Source organism: Gracilinanus agilis, chromosome 6 (genome assembly GCF_016433145.1).
Source record: "Gracilinanus agilis isolate LMUSP501 chromosome 6, AgileGrace, whole genome shotgun sequence".
NCBI lineage: Eukaryota > Metazoa > Chordata > Mammalia > Didelphimorphia > Didelphidae > Gracilinanus > Gracilinanus agilis.
Genome location: NC_058135.1, coordinates 259671770 through 259694893, shown reverse-complemented (window position 1 = coordinate 259694893; position 23124 = coordinate 259671770). Strand labels below are relative to the sequence as shown.

General features: G+C 43.1%; 1 protein-coding gene across 1 annotated transcript in view; it reads right to left on the bottom strand.

Annotated features, from left to right (window-relative positions):
- Positions 1–23124, bottom strand: part of TRIM44 (tripartite motif containing 44) — a 144182-nt gene that overhangs the window by 116129 nt on the left and 4929 nt on the right. The gene's annotated exons all lie outside the window — the stretch shown is intronic.

Genomic DNA, 23124 nt, shown 5'->3' with positions numbered 1-23124 from the left:
ACCTATATGCTACCCCTACCCCCACCCCACTCCCAATCCATTTATTTTGGATCATAGATTTGGACTTGAAATAAATATAAGAGATTATCTAGTCTAGTCTCCTCATTTCCCAAATGAGGAAAACTCTGAGGTTCAGAAACATGAAAAAGCCTCTCCCTAGGTCTGTGTTGGTGAACCTACAGCACATGTGCTAGAGGGGGCTGCTACATTTCCCCTCTCCACTGTACCTGAGAACATTTTTCACATCACCTGCCCCACTGTCCAGCAGCCCAATGAGAGTACTTTCTCCCTGCCCTATTTGGGGTAAGGTAGGGGGCTCACGAGCAGTGTGAGGGTGCAGTTTGGGCACTCATCTCTAAAAGGTTCACCATCACTGCCCTAGGTCACTCATCTGTGAACCTATTACAATTCTCTCAATAGAATGTAAGCTCTTTAAAGGTAGGGGATGTTTCGTTCTTGTTCTTAGGTCCCCAGCACCTAAAGCAGTACCTTTATAAATAAAGTAGCACATTTATAAATATTTGTTGAATTAAATGGAGGTAAAACTATAAAAAGGAATGTACAGTCTTAGGGTGGGGAGAGAAACTAGAGACATTACCAAATTGTACCACATGAAAACTGGAAGGAAGAGAGGTTCACAGGTTTAGAGCACAAAAGAACTTTCTTACTCTTTACATATAGAGTGACTTGTCCAAGGTTAAACAAGTAATCAGTCACTGGCAGAACCAGCACTATCATATTGCTGTCTGAAAGGATTCAGTAGAGTCCACTGAATTCATCTTTAAAATTTTGAAGATGAAGAAACTGAGGCACAGAGAAACTAAGTGACTTCCCCATAGTCACAAAGACAGTAAATGTCTGAGGAAAGATTTGAACCCAGGTTCTTTGGTCTTCAAATCTCATGTGTTAACCACTAACACCACCTACTTCTTCATTTTGCATATGAGTTTTAGAAACATGAAGGGGCTTGTTCAAGGTCACTAAGCCCACTAAAAGCCAATGAAGTAGTGGGACACTAGGAAGACTGAAAACTTGATCTCTGGTCTCACTAGGCTACTCTGATCCATCCTCTTCCTTCCTACCCACTCCAGTGTCTCAGATCCAACAGATCTCATTCTCCAAGTCCCCTTGAACAATATGGCACCCACCATTGTTTCTTCACCACTTCCAAACAGGCCCTGGAGAGATGGATTTGCATTTGAAGAGTTAAGTCTCATCCCCTTGTTTTCTTTCCCTTCTTGTATTTAACAGTTCCAAGCCTTGCCAAACACAAGGGGCTCTCCAATGAGCACTTTAGACATACATAATTAAGCACATAAAACCCTGAATTAAGAGCATGCACTCCAGAACAGCACACCTCACTCACTGTGCTTCTTCTCCCTGGGCTAGGAGCCATTAACCTCCAGGTTTCATTCTCGTTCCAGATTAGGCTGGGGCTACAACAGCTAACAAGCTTACAAAGGCCAGGAAACTTGGAGGTCTGTGGAGGAATCACGTCCACAATGGATTTTGGGGGTCAATCAGATGATGTGGGGTAGAAGGAAAGCAAGTCCACTGGAAGCCACATATCAGCAGTGCAACTAGATTTGTCACTTCACTTCAGAAAGGCCGATCCTATTAGCCAGACATCAGTTTGGAGCATTCCACCCCCAGTGTGAGTTCAGAGCCAAAGGATGAGCAGGGAGTGGGGACTCAATGAATCCAGTTACAAAGGGGAGCCCGGGCCAAGCATCTCTTTCTTGGCTCAGAGGAGCAGGCCACTGTTCAGAGACAGAAGATCCCCACCGGTGCCATAAAGGGAATTTTTCTTTCAGGATGCTTTCAGTTGCTCCCCAGCCTCCACCCACACCCAAGAACTCCCTCTAGAGATTACAACAAACCAGTCTTCTAGACCCCTTTCTAAAGCCTGTTTTTGCCCAGAGTCAGCCAGGGAAGAAAGGAGAGGAATTTTCTTGATGGCCTAACCAGGAGTTTCCTGAAATAAGTCTGCTTCATTAAGAAATTGGACAATCTGGCTTTCTACTCACCTGGTTGGGAAAAAAAGAAACCCAACAACTCAGGAAACAGCTGTCTGGAGGCTCAGCAGGTGTGAACTCTAACTTTGACCCTCTCACCTACTTTCTGGGAGGTGATGGAGAGATCCCTGGGCACCCAAGTGAATGGGGCTGTTAGCTTCAGCTGTAGAATGGGGGCACAGAGGAGGACCCAGCAAATCTTTTGGATTAAAATTGAGGCCTAGTGAAACCACCTTCCTCCTCTTCCTCCATGGGCCTCAGCCAAGTTCCTTCACTTTCCACCAGCTATCTGTGTACACCAGCTTGTGTTTGAATCAGAGCACCAAAGGATTTCTGTCTCAGCTAAAACAGATGACTGAGACCACCATTTACTTAGCCTGGGCTGGAGAGCTCTGTCTTTGACTCTATTAAGTACTTACATATGTTGTTTTTATTAAATTCCTTCATGTGTTGTCTTTCAAAATTAGATCCTTGAGAGCAAGGATGTTGGGTTTTGTTTTGTTTTGTTTTTTTTTTTCATGTGTTTGTATCTCCACTGATTATCACAGTGCTCTTGGTGCTTAACACATGCTTTTTAATTCATTCACAGTGTCCTGGATTCTGCCCATATGTAGAGACTTGTCAAGTCAAATCAGTAAGCATTTGTTAAATACTTACTGTGTAGGGATAATGGTGGCTCAGTGGATAGAATGCCAGACTGAGAGTTGGGAGGACCTGAGTTTATATCTGGCCTCATATACTTCCTGGGTGACACTGGGCAAGTCGCTTAACACTGATTGTCTAGCCTGTGCCATTCTTCTCTCTTGACTTGATACTGAGATAGATGATAAAGGTTTCAGGGGGGAAAAGGAAGAAAGAAAACCAAGAAATCCACTTCCTGGCTGTCTGACACTTGCACTCTGGAAGACCTCATTTGGAATCCCACTTTGATACTCCTTGCATGGCTATGGGCAAGTCATTCATTTAATCTCTCAAAGGCTCTGTTTGCTCAACTATAAAATGATGAGTTGTTCTGAGGATCAAATGAGATAACACAGGCAAAGCTCTTTAAAAACCATAAGACGAAGAGCTCTTTTACTGATGATCCTAAGCTCCCCAAGAAAGCAAATGGAAATATATATTTTTGGGGCTGGGGTGTCCCTTGACGAGGCTGAAAAGAAATCAGACATCACTACTGACTATCATGGCAGCTTTGACCTGCTCTGTTTCTAACTGCGGTCAGTTCACCCATTCTTAGGCAACCTGGAAGCCCCTGGTTCTTGGAGGCTCACCACATAGGTGCCAGATTTAGTGAGGACTCCTGATTGATTGACTTCAGCACTACTGTAACTATTGGAGGTCTTTCCCAAAATGTTTGAGGACCACTAGCTGGATACAATTTGGGGGGTTAGGATATGGCAGAGTCAGAGGACCTGGCTTTGCCATCTGTATCTGCTATTTAAGACCTATGTGACTTTGAGTAATTCACTAAATCTCTTTGTGCCTCAGTTTCCTCATGTGTAAAATGAAGGAGTTCAACCAGATCACATCTAAAGTCCCTTCCAGTTCTAAATCTGTCATCCTATGCCTAAATGGCCACTGAGGTCTTCCCTCCTTGGGAATTGTGTGAATCTGTCTCCAATCCCGATGACTTTTTACTCTATTTCCCTCCCAACTACACCAGAATTTCCCCTGCCCAATCTGACTCCTTTTTCTGTGATAATTCAAAGGTCTTGGGAAAGCTCATTGCCATATAGTCTCATTAAAAATAATGGCACTTCCAGCAGGGAGGCAGGTCAATTGGTCCTCCCAACCCTTGTCTTTTGAAGGCTAAGCGTCTTTAGGACAAGGGGTTTAAATGAGCCCAGAGCTACCCAGAGATCTCACTTCTGATGCCCCCTCCCAGGGTAGACAGACTCCTGCCTGGATTGTTGAACTGTTATGGTATAATGGAAAGAGAACTCGTGTTGGAAAACCTGAGTTCAAATCCCACCTCTGATGTTTTCTACTTGAATGATTTTGGGCAAGTCATTTAACCTCTAAGTCCCAGTTTCCTCAACTGTAAAAGAATGAGGTTTAGACTAGATGGTCTTTCAGGGGTTCCTTTTAACTCCAGAGCTATGATTCATTTGTGTTTAAGAGAATCATGAAGTGCCCGATGAAGCTCTTTAATGAATGACTCAAATGTATCCCTGCTTAGAAATAATAAGTCTCTATAGTAAGATTTGGCTGAGATAGGGAGGCCTACTGAATACAGAGAATCTAGGTTCAAATCCCAGATCTGTGACTTACTACCAGGATGACATGAAGCAAATTCTTTCATTTTCCTGGACCTTAGTTTCCTCATCAGTAATACAGAATTTGGATCCAATGACCTCTGAGGGCTGGTCTGGCTCTGAACCCTATCATTCTACAATAAATAGCTACCACCAAACCAGTCCCTTTATGGTCCTGCTAAAGGTAGAGAGCTAACAGAGAGATAGCAGTGAAGAAAGCTACATGAAACCAATTTTGTTCTTGATAAACCAACAGTCTTGAGTCTTTCTTACCCTTCTGTGAGTTGGAATTTTCTTTCTAGAGGTTTTCATTTGACTAAGACATCAACATATCACCATCACCATCATCATTATCATCATCACCATCACCATCATTACCATTATTATCATCATTTCCATCATCACCGTCATCATCATCATCATCACAATATTAGCTAGGATTTTATCTCATTGTATCTTCACAACTACCTTGACAAGTGGGTGCTCTTATTATAACTTCCATTTTACAGATGAAGAGACTGAGGGACATAGGATAAGTAATTTGCCAAGGGGGTCACACAGCTAATAAGTATCTTAGGTTGAACTTGAACTCAGGTCTTCCTGACTCCAGGTCTGGCCCTCCAAAATCCTTCCTGGCTGAATCTGAGGATTTACAAAAATTGAGGCCCTGGGGGGCAGCTGGGTAGCTTAGTGGATTAAGAGCCAGGCCTAGAGACAGGAGATCCCTAGGTTCAAATCTGGCCTCAGACACTTCTTAACTGTGTGACCCTGGGCAAGTCCCTTGACCCCCATTGCCTACCCTTACCACTCTTCTGCCTTGGAGCCAAAAATGGTATTGACATCAAGATGGAAGGTAAGGGTTTTTTTAAAAAATTGAGGCCCTGGATTAGGAGAACCAGAAATATAGCAGTGGAAAGCAGTGGAAAGAAAAGAACACTAGATTATGAGCCAGGCAGCATGGGTTCTAGCTTTTGCCTTGCCACTGTGTGATTTTGGGTGATTTGCTCAACCTCTCTTGGAATCTCTAAAAGGAGGGGATTAAATTAGATGATCTCTAAGGCCCCTTGCAGATTGAAATTCTAGGATCCCAATTCTCTCATACCAATGTTCTAGCAACAGCACCAAACATATCAAACACCAGGAGTACAAAGCCACCAGAGAGACCTCAGAGAACCTGATGGATATAATCTAAAATGTAAAGGGAAGAAATTCAGTTGAGTATTTGTACCAACAGAAGCAATCTCACCAAGCTTTGGCCTCCCAGAAACAACCACAGCTTTTAGGACTAGAAAAGGGACCATGGAAACTACCCATTTTCCAGAAGACAAAACTGAAGGCCAGAAAAAGAAAAATGAAACTCAGGGGCAGCTGGGTAGTTCAGTGGAGTGAGAGTCAGGCCTAGAGACAGGAGGTCCTAGGTTCAAACCTAGCCTCAGCCACTTCCCAGCTGTGTGACCCTGGGCAAGTCACTTGACCCCCATTGCCCACCCTTACCAATCTTCCACCTATGAGACAATACACCGAAGTACAAGGGTTTAAAAAAAAATGAAACACAACCAAGGTCCTATAAATTATGAATAGCAGTATCTGAATTTGAACCGAGAGCTTCCAGAATCTAGCAGAATGTCTTTTCCCATTTCCTCAGGGGTTCTTTAAGTTTCTGGGGTCATGGACCCTCTTGTGCTGCCTGTTAGACTCTTTAGATTCCCTTTTCAGAATCATGTTTTTAAATGCATAGAATAATATACAGAGAATGGCAAAGGAGACTGATTCTATTGATGAAATGATGTAATTTCTTTTTTCCCCACTTTAATTTATATACCCCCTGAAATCTCTCCACACACCCCTTGGGAGAAGGTGAGTCTATAGACTCCTGGTGAGGGGACTCTGCATTACACCAAATTCTTCCTACCTACCTGCCCAAGCACTTACAGCATCCCTTAAATCTAACTCCATTTTTCCTTGACCGTCTTTCCCCAACATCTGCACCTTAACTTTCCTGACATCTAGTTTTATCTTTCCCTGAAAGCCAGACTACTGCAAGCCTCATGATCTCTCCTCCTGGCACTGTTCAAATTCTCCCCTTTGCCACTAGATCATATTATCTCATACTGTTCTTAACTGTTTCCACACATGTGATTCTGTCATTGATATCTTTTATATGCTCCCTACGGTCTAGTCCAAGGCCCTTTTAGTAGAATGGAAAGAATGCTGGTCTTGGCATCTTTTATTCTCTGGGCAGATCCCTTCAAGTTGAATTTGAATTGGGGTCCCTTGACTCTAAATCCAATGTTCTTTCCCCTTCTGTCTGGGCTTCTGACCTTTAGGACTTCTCTACCAAGCCTCCACATGAATACCTCCCTCCTTCTCATGCTCCAGCCTTTCAGCTCTCTTTCCTTTTATATGCTGTCTTTCCCCTTTAGAATTTAAGTTCCTTGAGGCTAAAGATTATTTGTTTGTTTGTTTTTTTGCTAATATTTATAACTAGCAAGAATTTCATCAATGCTTGTTGCTTGCCTGCCTTCCTATACCACATTCTCTTGGTACTCACTAGCAAAAGACCTTGAGTAAGCTAGTATGGAATAGAAGCAAGCACACTGGACTTATAGTTAGGAAGTTCTGAGTTCAAATCCCATCTCTGACACTCAGTAGCTCTGTGACATTAGGCAAGCCATTAAGTCTTATAGGCCTCTATAAAATGAGGTAATTGGACTCAGCCCCTACAATTCCTTCCATCTCTAAATCTGTACATTACTGAGCCTCTCTGGATCTCAGTATCCCCACGTGTAAAATTAGTGAGTCAGACTAAATGACATCAAAGGTCCTTACCAACTCTAAATCTTTGTATGCTAGTTAGCTATAAAGATAATAGGTCCCAAACATAAAGAAGTCTGACAATCAATAAAGCCAGCCTGAAAGTTGAGGAATAGGAGATTCAAGTCCTGCCTCAGAATGGTACCATGGCCTGGTTTTGGAGTCAGAGGACCCAGGTTCAAATCTTGACAGTCATTACCTTGAGAACTTAGGTGAATCTCCAGTTTCTTGGATCTCAGTTTCCTCATCTCTGGAGTTGGACTAGATGGGTTCTGAGATATATTCCATCTCTAATATGATGCTCCTGTTATCTCTGATGAATACTGGCTGTGTGACTAATGGTAAATCATATAATAATAATAATAACATATCACACAAAGCTTTAAAGTTTGCAAAGCATTTTATAAAGTATATCTCATTTCTGCCTCACACCAACCCTCACAGGTAGGTACTATTTTTGATACCATTTATCAGATGAGGAAACTGAGGCAGATAGTGGTTAAGTAACTTCTCCAGGATAATAAAGCTACCAAGTATCTGAGGTTGGATTTGAACTCAGGTATTCTGTCTCTTAAGTATCCAACACAAAATAGTTAACTCCTCTCAGTGTCCCAGGCAACTATTTAAAGCTATAAATGACTTATCTGCATAAGGAGAGGGAGTTTTCTTACTGGAAATAATTCCTATAATGATGAAATCCCAGCAATAGTCACCCACAGGCCTACCAGGAGAATAATGGTAGGTGATTTGGACCAGAAATGTTAAATGAATGTTTTTTGTCCAACACAAAAGTTCATCTCTATTAGTGTCCCTAAACTTTTCTTTATCTTCTTGGAGCTTAACATAGAACCTGGCACACAGTTAACAATTAATAGATGCTTAAAAAAAACAAACCTCTTAACTTCTGTTTTATAATTGATATTTTTGGATCCAAGGCAAAGGAGTGGTAAGGGCTAGGCAATTGGGGTTGTGACTTGTCCAGGGTCATACAGCTAGGAAGTTTCTGAGGCCAGATTTTAATCCAGGACCTCCTATTTCTAAGCCTGGCTCTCTAGCCACCGAGCCACCTAGCTGCTTCTCGTAGATGCTTGTTAACTGACTGTATGAAAAAATATCAGAGCCCCAGAGAGTTAAGCTGGAATGGACCTCAGATATAAATAATCTAATCCAACTTTCTCATTTTACAGATGAAGAAACTGAGGCCTTGAAAGGTCAATCAATTTACCCAATGTCACAGAAGTAGTGACTGACAAAGCTGAGATTTGAACCCAGGGTTTCTGAATAAAATTTAGGTGTTCTTTCCACAGCACCACATCCCTCCAGAGACAACTAGTTCTGGCTCTCAGCAGCTACATTACTGCCAGGATAACTTAATAGATAACTAGGTGACATGCCACTGAACTGAATTTACCAGACCAGTAGTATACTGGATACAGTGGACTAACTTTTTATTGATTTGACAGTCAGGCTAGAGATTCCTCTCTGGTTTCTAACCCCTAGGGAGACAATAAGGAAAAACCACTGCACACTTATGAGCATCACAATTTCTGAGCAGCCTGGAAATTTTTTTGTGTGTTCCCTGAAATAAACTATAGAGAAAAAGTGGAGGAAACAGAAAGAGCAGTGGACTTGGGGGTCAGAAAACCTGGGTTCAAATCTCATCTCTGATATATATTTGCTCTGAGATCTTGGCTAAGTCACTTCACCCCTCTCCCCTTTGAGTTTCAGTTCTCTCATCTATAAAATAGGGAGAACAACACTTTTACTCCTCACTTCACAAGATGGTTATAAGCATCATCCTTGATGTACTATGTAAACAATGACAGCACTTGTATAACTTATATCAGAGTTTTTATGTCCTTGGGGAGGGGAAAGAAAAGAGGGAGAGATCTGAATCACAAAAGATGTAATAGCAAAGTCTGATAACAAAATGGAGATCAAGATGAGTGACAACCAACAGTTATGGAACTTGGAATCCTACCCAGATGCCATGAGCCAAGGGCAAAAGACAATTGCTGCCACCACTATAAAAGGGCAGGACCTGATCCACTCTTTCTCTCATTTGTGAGAAGGAGACCCCAGGGTGGCAAGTGGGTAGGCCAATAATCTGCTCATAGTTACCTGTATCCTGTTGCAATGATTACTAATCCTTCAACTTTGAACAGAGCTATTATATATATATATATATACACACACACACACCATCTACCTGATTGCCAAGAAGAATAATATCAAACCTCGCTACACCTGGTCAGGGCTAAGGTACCAGGCCTGACCAGGGCAAGAGGGGAAAGGAACCTCTCCAGCCAACTGACACCACCAAAATATTAATTGATCACCCAACCTGACCATCCTTAGCCTAGCATAGATTCCCCACACCTTCTTCCTCAACCTTAGCCCTTCCCCTGAGTTATTTACAATTAAATTCTTAAACCTGATCCAGGTGGAGGCTGTTATTACCCTAAAGATCAGTCTAAGAGACTGGCTTATAGAGGGGAAAGGGGATACTTTCAACTAAATCGCAGTAAACCATGTTGTCCATATACCACCAATACTTATCCTCATCTTTAACATCTTTACATTTACTTAACCCCAAGTCAAGTAACCCGAGAGGCTGCATGATTTAGATCACAGCTCCTCACTCAATCACTTGGCTTGGCACTGAAGGTGGGATCTGGTGCTAAGCTGAGCTACAAATATTTGTGAGACCCGGTGGTCACTAACATACCCTTGGTGGCCATTCAGGCATCCCATCCTTACTCAGCTTAGGTCCTTATACCTTCTAAGGACCTTGGGCCATCTCTCTGTCAGGCCCTAATCCAGTAGCATCAGTACGACCGTAACAAAAATCAGATAACAATTGTCAAAAATTGTTTCTGTGAGTAATTGAGAAAATTAAGTTAAAAAATATATCATGTAAACAAGAGGCATCATTGCCTAATTGTGGGAGAATTCTTGGGAGATGTAACAACAGAGATAACTTTGGTGGTATTCAATATAAATATCAAGAAAAAGGACTAGACTTCATTCCATTGATAGAACTCTCAGATGATCAAAACTCATTCTATCAATGTAGACTGCTACCTCCTTTGCAATTGGTATTCTTAGAGTTATCTAGAGTTCTGAGTGGTTAAAGGACTCATCCAGGGTCAGACAATTTGAGTCAAAGATGGGACATGAATGGAAGTCTTTCAGGGTCTGAGGTCAATGCTCCATTTTCTATGCAATGCAATCTTTCTCTCTGATATCGATATAATAATATCTAGTATTTTACATAACACTTTAAGCTTTGCAAAGCATTTTGCACATGTTTGATTTTCACAACAGCTCGGAAAAGTAGACACTACTATTATTATTTCCATTTTAGATATGAGAAAACTGAGGCAGGCAGAGATTAAAAGATATATGACCAGGGTCACACAGCTAGTAAGTATCCAAGACTGAACTGGAACTCAGTTTTTTTCTGACTCTGGATCCACTGTGCCATCTAGAGGTTTCTAGACAGCTACTATGAAGGACACGAAACAGAGGGATGTGTGGGCACTGCTTCTATGTAGAACACCAACCACTGGATCTAAATGGAAGAGAGATTCCCTCTAGAGGGTGAAGTCTTCAATTCCATTTGAAAGTGACATTGCACTGACTCCATCCAACCCTGGAACTCTGTAGACTCCATTGTAGAATTCAAGAATTAAATGAAATCCATAACCACTGAAAAAGCTCGGTATAACTATTCACACAGGAAAAACCAAGTGGATGAAGTGGCTAGAGAGCCAGGCCCAGAGTCAGAAGGACCTGAGTTCAAGTTCTGCCTCTGAGACACACTTGCTTCCTGGCCCTGTGGCAATCACTTAATCTCAGTACTCCAGAAAACTCTCCAAGGTTGTGGACCTGCAATGGTAAAAGAAATTTACTCATCTAGGAGTTCCCTATACCAGTGAAATCATGAGTTTATCCTCTATCCCACTGAATAATACCTACTGGGCAAACTATACTGGGCAAATTGTCCCCCAAATCTTATTGCTGTTATAATAGCTTATTTGGGGGATGCTCTGTGTATCATGGATTGGACTTGTGGTTGGTAACAGACTGGGCACAAACTTGAGTAAGATGAAGGCAGCCTATGGAATACTGGGCAATTCTTTTAATAAAATATCTGATGAGAGGCACCCTTCTTCTTGTTATTTTTAAACTCTTACATTCTGTCTTAGAATCTATACAAAGTGTTGGCTCCAAGGCAAAAGAGTGGTAAGGGCTAGGTAATGGGGGTTAAGTGACTTGACCAGAGTCACACAGCTAGGAAGTGTCTAAGGCCAAATTTGAAACCAAGTCCTGTCATCCAGATCTGACTCTCTATCCAATGAGTCATCTAACTGCCTTATTATTATTATTATTATCATCATCATCATCATCAAACCCTTACCTTCTGTCTTAGAATCAATATTGGTTCCAAGGCAAAAGAGCTTTAAGGGTGAGGCAATGGGAGTTAAGTGACTTGCCCACGGTCACACAGGTAAGATGTGTCTGAGGCCAGATTTGAACCCAGAAACTTTGGTCTCTAGGTCTGGCTTATCCACTGAGCCACCTAGCTGCCCCTTTATTTATATAATATAATATAGTTATTTTAACATCAGCATCTATAAAATGTGAATGTTACTATTTGTATTCCCCATCTCTCCAAGTTTTTGCAAGGCAAGCACTTATGAATGATAAAGACCTCCATAAATGGGAGGCACTGCTATTATTATTTATTGACTTCCTATTGTGGGTCAAGCCCAAGTTCCTTAGAAAACAGGGACCATTTCATTTTTGTTTTACTAATCCTTAGAATCCTACCCCAGTGCTTGGCACAGAGTAGGTGTTTAATAAATGTTTGCAGATTATTGAACTGATTGATTGATTAATCCATGCCTAGTGTTTGTTTCTAAGCATTGCTTAAGAAGAGTAGCTGGCATCTTGATTTTCAGCTTTCCTTTTCTCCAAGCCCAATCTGTATATGAAACACTTTGCTTCTGCACTGGAATTAATCAGGTAGGAAGTGGGTGGCTCTAAGTGACACTGAAAGTTTGAGGGGGCCTTAGGCTCAGAAATACCCTATTTTTAACTATTTTGGACAGGTGTACATAGAGAAATCCTGGGTTTTTTTTCTTCCATTGAAGGTGAAACTAATTTTAAAACAAGACCTAACTGTCCCCATTCAGCTCCTTTTAAGTGAGTGCACAGACTTGGGAAATCTCACATCTCTAGAATGAATTCTGAAGACTTGAGTTCTAGGTAGTTTGGTATATAATATGTCACTCCTCCTTCTACCATGCCATGAATGAAGGTGCCTGTGAGTTCAGAGAGTTCTAGAGTCTATATGAAATTCACATTCCAAATGAATTATATATGATCCCCCCCAAATGCAGCAACAGTCATTACACACCCACTCAGAAGAGCAGAAAAGAAATTGTTAAGGGTATTGGAGCTCAAGCTATTAGTGGGCAGGCTTATGGGTGGAAGGTACAAAGAGGTAAATGTAGGCGATGGAACAAAAGACCTGAATTTCAATCCTGCCTTCATCATTTACTATCTTTGTGACTTTGCACAAGTCCCTTTATCACTGTGGGTCAGAGTTTCATAGGCCCCTAGATTTAGAGCTAAGAGGATCCTAGGGGATCATCAAATCCAAACAGGCGAGGAAACTGAGGCCAAGTGACTTGCCCAAGGTTACAAAGATTTTAACTGTTTGAGGTAGAACCTGAATTCTGAACTTCCCAATTCCATGGGCTAGACCTTTATTCACTTCCTAAGTCCACTTCCAGGATTCTTCCTTTCTATAAAAGGAAGAGGTTGGACTAGGTTACCTCTAAGTTGCCTCCTAGATCTTATTATGTCCCTAAGGGTTTCAAATAAAAGACTCGTTGACCACTTTAGGGGACAAGTTGGGAACAAGATTTATGTTCAGGTATTAGTTGAATTAGATGGCATACTTCCAAGCCTGAGATTCCATGATCATATGATCAGGGAAAGAAATGATCCTAGGATCATGTCATTTTCCTAGGATCATGTCATTTTACCAGTGAAGAAATTGGGGTGCAAAAAGGGGAAGAGATTTGCCTAGGGTCACATAGTAGTGAGTACTCCAGCCAGGATTTAGACCCAATCCCTCGGTCTCCAAATCTTAACCATGTCACTCATCTCATTAAATCTCAAAGGCTCCCTATTGCCTCTCAGGATACAATCAAAGTTCCTCTCTAGCTATTAAAGTCCTTCACAAACTGTCCTCAAGCTATCTTCCAGTCTTATTATTCATTATTATATTCCTCGCCACACTCTCCAAACCTGCCCCTCTTGCTCTATTTCCCAGTTCTGCGTTTTGATACTGGCTGTCTCCCATACCTGGGATGCACGAGTTCCTCAATTCTGCCTCTAAGAATCCCCTGCTTCCTTTAAAATTGTGCTCATAATACCTTCAATATGAAGCCTTTCTCAATCTGTCCCAGGGACCAGGGGCAGGAAGGGAGGGATATAGTTGGTTTATACTTATTCATTTATATACTGTCTTCCTGATAGAATATGTTCCTTGAAGGTAGAGGCTGTTTCATTTTTGTCTTTCTGCCTGGAATGCTGAGCTCAGTACCTAGCACATATTATTAGGTGCCTAATAAATGCCTGGTGATTGACTGATTGCCCTCCTATACATTTTTGGGAATCGTGACCACTCTGGTTTCTTCTGGCTTAAGAACTCCACTGTGAGTTAATGAAAACATCTTCCACACCTGCCCCACAGCCGGGCAGCAGTGAACCACAGGTCTCTAGTCTTCAAAGGAAACTAAGAGATGCTGACAAGTTTTCTAAGTGATGCCAAGAAAACTCTTCAGGGGAGAACATGGGGCTTCCACCCTTGAGAGTCTAGAACACTCTTTTCAGTGAATTTCCACAGGTAGTGAACTCTGCCTAAAAGCTTCATCCAGGGGTTAGAAGTGTCAAATGATGGCCAAGGCTGTGTCTCATTAGCTGCAAATAAATGGACACAGGCTGTCAAGGAATAGGTGTTTTCCTTTCCTGTCTGATGACATCTGAATTCAGCAAGAGCCACATCTTAAAACAATTCAGTGAGACAAGACTAAAGAAATGAAAAGAGAATACCAGGAGCTCTGGGGAATAGATTGAGGTCTGTTCCATCCTCATTCTCTCTCATTCTCTCTCTCTCTCTCTCTCTCTCTCTCTCTCTCTCTCTCTCTCTCTCTCTCTCTCTTCCTCCTTTCTCTTCTCCCTTCTTTCTCTTCTATTTTTCTTTCTCTCTTCTCTTTCTTCCCCCTTCTCTCTCTCCTCTCTCCACATTTCTCTTCTTTTTCTGCCTCTCCTCTCTCCCTCTTTTCCCTTATTCTCTTGCCTCTCTTTTATCTCTCCCTCCTTTCCCTCTCTACTTCCTCTCTCTCCTTTTCCTTCTCCCTCTCTTCTCTCTCCCATTCTTTCCTACTCTCTCCTCTCCTTCTCTTTCTCTCCCTCCCCCTCTTTCTCAGGACTCTTTTTCTTTCCCTCCCTCTTCTGTCTCTTCTTTCTCCCTCTATTCTCTCTCTTTTCTGTCTTCTCTCTCCCACTTCTGTTTTTCTTCCTACCTCTCTCTATTTGTCTCTGTCTCTTTTCATCCCTCCTTCCCTCCCTTTCTCCTAGGCAGCTGCTAAGCTTCAGAATCTCTCTCCCTCTTTTTCTCTCTTATTAATGTCTGCACTTTCTTTCCAGCCCTCCCCTAAATCACCGGAACAAATGGACAAGGCTAGGGTCTTGTTTGTTTCCAGCTGGACTATTTGGGGGAATTTGCAAATGTTCTCAGAGTTGTAGTGACAGCATTCATTGCCCTGGAAACTCAGAGCTCAGAATTTCTAAGCCAGACATTGCTGTTTTCCAAACAGCTCCTCTCCTCTCCTCCGTACCTTCACTGTCTAAAAGCTTTTTGTTTTCCTTTATTTTTACATCACCTTCATTTCCCAATATATCCCATCCTCCTCCCCCAGCCAGACAGCTATCCCATATAACAAAGAACGCAGAGACTGAGAAAAAGCAGTTTGGCAAAACTAGCCAAGCCATCCTCCCTGTCTGACAGTGTATGGGATGTTCCACACCCAGGGTCTCCCACCTCTGCAAAGAAGGGATATATATTCCTATCCCTCTTCTTTGAGGCCAGGCTTGGCTAATGTAGTCACCCAGTGTTCAATTTTGATTCAGCATTTTATTTTAATGTGTGAATAAGCAGCACAACCAGAGGTTTAAAGCCAGAAGGGCCCTGCCAGACAATCAAATTTAATTTCCATATTTTACAGTCAAGGAAGCTAAATCCAAGAGATTTAAAACCAACTTGCCTAAGGTTACCCAGTTAGTGAGTGATCTGATGGGGCCTGGAACCCTAGATCTCCCTCCTCATTCCTAAACAAGTTTTCTTTTCAATGAGCCACACTGCTTTCTGTACTTTCCTTGTGGGGAAGGAACAGCAAACAATATTTTCAAGAATAAGGTAAATATGAGCACTCCAGGACACTGGCTCTGCTTCGCTCTAGAAAAAATATAGAAGAAAGAAGAAGCCCTGTAGGAATATTTTTCTCCTCCTGAGAGTTCAAGCAAATAGCAAATTCTCTCTCCTCAGAACTTTAGATGTCAAAATGAGGGTTGCTGCTGCTGATTCTACATAGCTGCTCTAGGCTTCTTCAAAGTCAAAGAGGCTTCTCAAATGACTTTCTGGACTCATTTATGGCTTATTGAAATGAACTCTGAGCCAGGAGATCTGGGTTCAAATCCTTCTTCAGAGACTTACTGGCCATATATGATTCCAGACAAGTGATTACAGTGTGTCAATGAATGACCTTCTGAGGTTCCTTTTTCCTCTAAATCTCCAGGCCCTCTGCTCTTGGTTGGGAGACATGTAATCAACAATTGAGCATTTATTAAGTATTTGTCATTTGGTAGGTTCCATGTGAGTTGTAGGATAGGGGATGAGACAGCTTCTGCCCTCAAGGAATTACATTCTAATAGGGAAATTGAGTACATCCTGGGAAAGGAACTCTGTTTAGACTGTCTTGGGAATTCTGATTGGAGTGAGAGAGCAGTAAATGCCCTTCCTCTTCCAGGAGCAGTGGTAGAATTGACTGGAATATCATTATAAAAGTGAGAGGAAGGGTGAAAGGGGAATGAAGGATACATGGATGACATGGGCTAAGTCCAGATGTCTTGGTGGGCATGAAAAGTCAGTAAGGGGAGAGCACTACACATAGAGTCAGGAAGAACCAAATTCAGATCCAATGTCACTAGCAGTGTTACCCTGGGTAAGTCATTTAACCTCTCTCTGCCTCATTTCCTCAACTATAAATAGGAATAAGAATGGCACCTACCCCCAGAGTTATTGTGAGGATCAAATTTGATAACATAGGTGAAGTATTTTGCAAATCTTGTTATAATTCCTCTATAATTTGCCCAGGGTTACAAAGTCTGAGGCATGATTTGAAGTCCATTCTTCCTGACTCCTGCTTCATTGCTCTATCCAATAATGCATGCTGCTCCTCAAAAAAAAAAGGCAACCTTGAACTCATTTCCCTAACTGAAGTAAAGGCTGGTCTATTTCCTGAAGGAATGGGGGGAAATGAGAGCAGGGAGGTCACTCTCCAGCTATGTGACAGCTTTTGCTTTCTATCTACAGTTGGTATAGAGGCTCCATGAAGGAAATGTCTAATGCCATTTTGCCTTGAAGATGGGGGTGAGGGGGAGCCTGGCACATCCACCAGACTCCTGGAGGTAGCCTCATCGTTGGCTCCTGCAGAAGTATCCTCAGGCTCTCCTCTGTGGTCCTCTCCTCTCTGTTCACTCATTTCATCAAACCCTTTAAAATTCAGGAGCAGGACCAGCCCCACTTCCATCCCTCATTATAAACCGACAAAGAGGTGATCCTAACAGAACAACGGGACTAGCGAAATGGGTAGAAGACCCTGGAGTTCATAGGAACACAGGTTAATAGTTAGAAGGAACCTTGAAGATCATCTTCTCTCATCCCCACTCTTTACAGGTGAGGAAACTGAGGTCCAAAGTAGCATTTGAACCCAGTTCCCGTTTCCAAATCTAGCCCTCTGCCCCACAGATCTGATATGGCCCCAGGCAGGTTTCCTAACTGGAGAGTTTGTTTGCTCTATAACAGTAACCATAATTGCTTTTCCTGCATTGATTTTCTGTTTATATTGGGGATATATGAACATAAGACTGCAGGCTCCCATGGCAGATATAGAGACCCCACACTGCTTCACTAAATAGCAGCTCCAGGGCAAGGAAGACATCCCTGCTCCAGCGGGGCTGCTGCTGGCTGTTTGGCATCTGGGCTGCTTCCGGCTCAGCCCAAATCATCTGCATGTCATTAGCACTCACAAGGGGCTCCCAGAGCCCTTTTCAACCTGCCATCTTAGAAGTGTCCCTAATCTTGGGAAGTGTTAATTGATCGAGATACAGGGGAAAGTTATTTATAACCAGTGGTTTATTTTCCCAGGGAGCCTATGCATGTCTCCGGAGCTAGGGTGAGGGGAGCCTCAGGGGAAGCCGCCCCCCAAATCCTTCTCTTGGGTTACAGCCTCTGGGAGCTGTAAAAGACTCCCACCCTCACCCACCCACGGGAAATGAAGATGCAGTGGGTGCCCTGTCAAAGAGTATGATTGGACTCGTGACAGTTCATCTATGGGTGCCAAAGGAAATTGGGGAGAAGTCTAGTCACTACTGACACTCGAGGGGAAGTGTCAAAAAGTGATTCCCCAGGCAGGTGCCTAGCTGAGAGAAGGCACTGCTGGCAGCTGAGAGCTGTCATTCTGCCCCAGCCCTGCCACCATTGGAAGGCCCCTTTGAACTCGGAAATCTCTAGGAGACTTGATTTTCCTAGCAGGATATATGAGGATAATGGAACTTCAAGGGAGAATATACTACAATATAGTAAATAGGGGTGCAAGAAGAAAGGGGCAGAGAGCCAAGAGTAGGGAGGGCAATAGAGACCAATTCCAGGCCTAGGATTCCCAATGTTTGGGAAAATGTAACTGACTTTGGCATCTCCCAGACACCATGGCCTGGGCCCTCCTGGGAGATAGAGAAGGCAGACCGACTCAGGAGAGACAATGCAATGAGGGCTGCCATTCTCCTCCCCCATGGTTCTTGGGCCTTGCCTCCCCCAAACCCTGTGATGATTGATGAAGGACCCCAAGGGGCCAGAAAGCAGATTCTGGACACGGGAGTGGATGAAATGTAGCCCCTACATGCTGGCATCTGGGACAGAGCTCCAAGTATCCTGCCTTGCCCTAGTAATGACTCTGAACACAGCCTCCTAATGGATGGGGTCCCTTTGGGGTCCCTCAAGCCTTTAGCTCCTGGAGCTAAAGTGGGGAGTGGGGAGGTCACTCTACAACTATTTTCTAGTAGCATTTTCTATCTACAGTTGGTATGGAGGCTCCATAAAGGAAATGTCTAATGCCATTTTGCCCTGGAGATGGGGAAGTGAGGCTGCCTTTGGGGGAGCCTGGCAGCTTTCTTCTGCCATTATGTTATTTCCTCTAAGCTTTTGAGCCTCTGTTTGCTCATATATAGAATGAGGGAATTCCATGGGATAATTTCTAGAAGATCTTTTTCATTCTCTGACTCATTCATTTACTCAGGTTATATAAGAACATTGGATGTGTGTTCATGTGCGTGTGTATGTGTGTGTGTCCGTCTGCCTGCCTGCTCCGAGTTACAGGGTTTGGGAAATAACTTGGTGCCTGTCCTATCAGTGGGAAGACATTCTTGTCTCCTTTTTGTCTTTGTTCCCCAGCGCTCAGCATCTAGCGAACATTAAGTGTTCAGTGTATTATGGTTGACTGGTTGGTTTTATATTAAAGCAGTAGGGCAGTGGGAAATTCTCCAAGTCTAGAGTCAAGGGATGTAGGTTCAAATCCCAGCTCAGACACTTAGTAACTGCAGGACACTGGGCAAATTGTTTCCCCTTTCTGGGTCTGTTTGCCTATCTGTAAAATGAAGAGTTTACAGCAGACAGATTCTGAGTTCTCTTCTAGCCCTGCCAATGACTCAATGGTCCTAAATGTGAGCGGCCAGACCCCTATCCTGCCTTCTTCAAAAACAAACCAAACTAGCCCACCCTAACCCCCAAATATTCTGCTAAAAGAATCTGTTTTTTCCATTAAGCTGGTAAGATTTACTGGGTTCACTGACCATTTTGGTGGGTGACAGACATGCCCCAGAGACTCTTGTTGTCTGAAAAGGATTTTCGAGCTGGGGAGGCCAAGAGAAGAAAAGATAATCGTTACTCTACCACCAGAGTGAGCTCCAGGAACAGGGCATGTCTTGGAGATTCTGGGCAGAACCCAGCCTGTGGCTAGGTTTGCCTCAGTTTCTCAGTTTGGGGCTATCTTCTCATAAAGCCTAATTAAGCATATTTAGATTCTGAATCTCTAGAGAATTGAGTTATACAAGCAAAGGACCAGGATATTCCTGGGCTCTGATAATGGCTTAAAAATTGGCTATTCTTTTGATTCACCCAAGATTTCCTGATAGCGCTAGGCAGGGCTGGATTGACTAATCCATCAACATCATATAAGACCCATGAAAGACCAGACTAAGCCCCATTCCTCCTGCTCCTGGAGAAGAAAGGCCTGAAGGCTCTTCTTCCTTTTTCCACATCCGCTCAGGCTGGATGTTACCACGGGTCCCCCAAGGGGGACACAGCCAATTGCTGAGTAAACGGCAGGATGCCGACAATGGGGATTCAAATAAGATTTTGCTTATAATCATCCCCATCACACCTCCCATTTGTGAATTCAAAATCTCGAAGTTGACAAAAGAGACTGATTAGCACTGAGTGAGAGCAAGGGACCTGGGCTCTGTTCCATGCCTCAAAGATTAGCTATTAAAAGTAATTGTAATGCTCTTTTGCAATCATAAAATGTTATATAAATGCTAAATAAAAATAATAAAATAAGTAATGAGAGGAAATTCAGCATTCTAGTGAACTCATTTCATGTTGCTAGGCAGTACTTTTGTTTAACAACCTGGCAAGACCATCCCCACCCCCTAGGATGAGGGTTGGGAATCAAGAGAATAAAATATGACTCTTTAGATGGGCTTGGATTGCCTGTCTCAACCTTTATTATCTTTCTTACTCATTACCCAGAATAAAAGAGGGTTCCTTATATATTTTTAAACTCTTACCTTCTGTCTTAGAATAGAAATTTAAGTATTAGTTCCAAGACAGAAGAGAGGTAAGGACTAGGTAATTGGGGTTAAGTGACTTATCCAGAGTCACAGAGCTAGGAAGTATCTGAGGCCAGATTTGAACTCAGAAAAATGAGTCGTCTTCCCGACTCCAGGCCTGGCACTCCATCCACTGTGCCACCTAGTTGCCCATATCTCCTATTTATCCTGTCTGTACATGGCTATTTGCATATTATTTCCCTTTTTAGACTGCGATCTCCTCCAGAACAACGGTCTTCCTCTTTACCTTTGCCTGTATCTCCTGAGCTTAGCACAGAGCATCAAATGAGATAATATGTGAAACACTTAATAAACTCCATTGCCCAAGGTTAGACAGGTAGGAGGGAGTCAAGGTAGGATCTGAACCCCAGGCATCAAATTCCAGAGCCAGCATAGGTCACTTTTCTCCTTAAAGTTTTCTAAAGGCAGGTAGTACAAACATTATTATGCTTGTTTTACAGTTGAGGAAACTGAGGCTGGAAGATATTTAATGATTCACCCAAGGTCTCACAAGTAGTAGGTATGAGAACAAGAATGGGTCGGCAGTATGAGCGGAGGACTTAGAATGTGAGGTCCTCCATCTGAAACATGAATTTTCGACTTGGAGCCTGTGTGACCTTGGGTAAGTCAACTTCTCTGTAGGTTTAGTTTCTTTAACTGTGAAATAAAGTGTATCTGGGAGGATAGAAAGCCTCTAGAGTCCCTTCTAGGTCTGTATTTATGACCCCAGGCTACAGGACCAAGGTCTCTTTCTATAAAATATTAATACATAAAGCCACTTTAGAGACTTCCTAACCCAATGCCTGGCTCATTTTATGGACATGTCAACTGAGGGGAGAAGAAGATAACTCCATGATTTAAAGTCATATGGCTGGTAAGATTCAAACTCTAGTCCTCTGACTCCAATTGTAACATCTTTAGCATGACACCAAAGAGGTTCCTGAAAAGTTACATGGGGAAAAATTAACATTCAGAATTCCTTGGGAATATACATATATGTTAGAGAGGTTTGCTATATAACTGAACTTAAGGGTGCTGGACTTGGGATTCAGGAAGGCATGGGTTCAAATCTTGCCTCTGACACTTGGTAGCAACATGACACCCAGGGAGATTCACATTTCTGAGCATCTGTTCCTCAACTATAAAATGAGGAAGTTGAACTCAATGGTCCCTAAGAATCTCTCGACTCTAGATTTATGATTCCAAGGAATTTGTCTTGTGTTTTCTTTTTTGGTAATCAAAGCTGAGGATCCCTCTCCCTACTCCAGATCCTCAGCTTCCCTCCCCACTCCCTAACCCTACTCTATTTTTCTGTGTTTTTAAAGAATCCATTTTCTTTCTTTCTTTTTTTTTTAAACCCTTCCCTTCCATCTTGGAGTCAATTCTGTGTATTGGCTCCAAGGCAGAAGAGTAGTAAGGGTGGGCAATGGGGGGTCAAGTGACTTGTCCAGGGTCACACAGCTGGGAAGTGTCTGAGGTCAGATTTGAACCTAGGACCTCCTGTCTCTAGGCCTGGCTCTCAATCCACTGAGCTCCCCAGCTGCCCCCAAGAATCCATTTTCTTAAAGCCAGAATACAAGGCAGTTATCCTAACTGAATCTCTTGCAGAAAAAAAAAAAATCGAAGAGAAGCAAAACCATCCACAGCCTGACAAGGAGGAGCGGGTCTAAGAAATGTAGTAGGCAAAAATGAGTCATTTGCATCTCCTGTCTGCTTAGCTCAAAGGTAAAAATGAACTGGGCTCCCAGTGGACCCAAGTGTCTGCATGAATCAAGCCTGGTGATGCTTCAGGGGGTTTCGGGAAAAGCAAATGGAGGACAGAGGAAGACTCATCCCTCCATGACTCGATGGCTGACATGTAAAAGAATGATACAGTGCACAAAATGAAGACTATGCCCTTTTAGACCAACAGTGTAAGGAAACATGGAAATGGGGGTGTCCGAGATTTGAGAGGCCCTCTAGGACATCTTCCCCAATTATCAAGTACTTATTAAGCACTTACTGTGTACTCCCCGATTTGCTAGGTTCTAGGTACAAAGAATGAAGCAATCGTTACCCTCAGAAAGCTGATATTCTAAAGGAAGAGGCACTGTGTACAGGAGGAAACTCTAGCTAGGTGGTACAGTGGACAGAGTGCAGAACCTGGAAGCAGGAAGACATGAGTTCAAGTCTAGCCTCAGACACTTATAGGCTGGAGAAGGAAATGGCAAACCACTACAGTGTCTTTGCCAAGAAAACCTCAAATTTGGTCATGAAGAGTTGGACATGACTGAAATACATAATCTCCAGAATGGGGGTCCACCACATGCTGGGGGGCTCCCAGGAGACTCGGGTTCTGGTGCTGTTTCTGCCCATCCCTCGCTGCCTACCTACCACTACAGGGATCTTTTCTCTATCCCTTGCTGTGTCTTACTATGCTGTAGGGCAAGAAGGGAACTCTAGCCTCCTGGGAGAAAAGCTGATTCATTCTCAGGGATGGGGAACTGTCTTTGCTGCAGGAAGGACAGATTTAAAATACCCTTTTCTTCACACCTCCCTCCTTCCCGACTCAGCAATGCTGCTGTGCTCCCAACCAGCTGGCACCAGGTGTGCAGAGCACAGGACACAAGACCCGCAATTAAGGGCCTTAAAAATAAAAATGCCAACCGGGCACGCGCTCCCCCGCTTCTCTTCAGCAGGAATGGGTGTGAGAGAGCGGAGGACGTGCGGAGGTGGCTCAGGCACTGGCCTCGAGTCCCATCTCCCATCCCTAGCATCTGAGACCAGGAAGGACAGGAGATTGGGCTCCAGCCCCA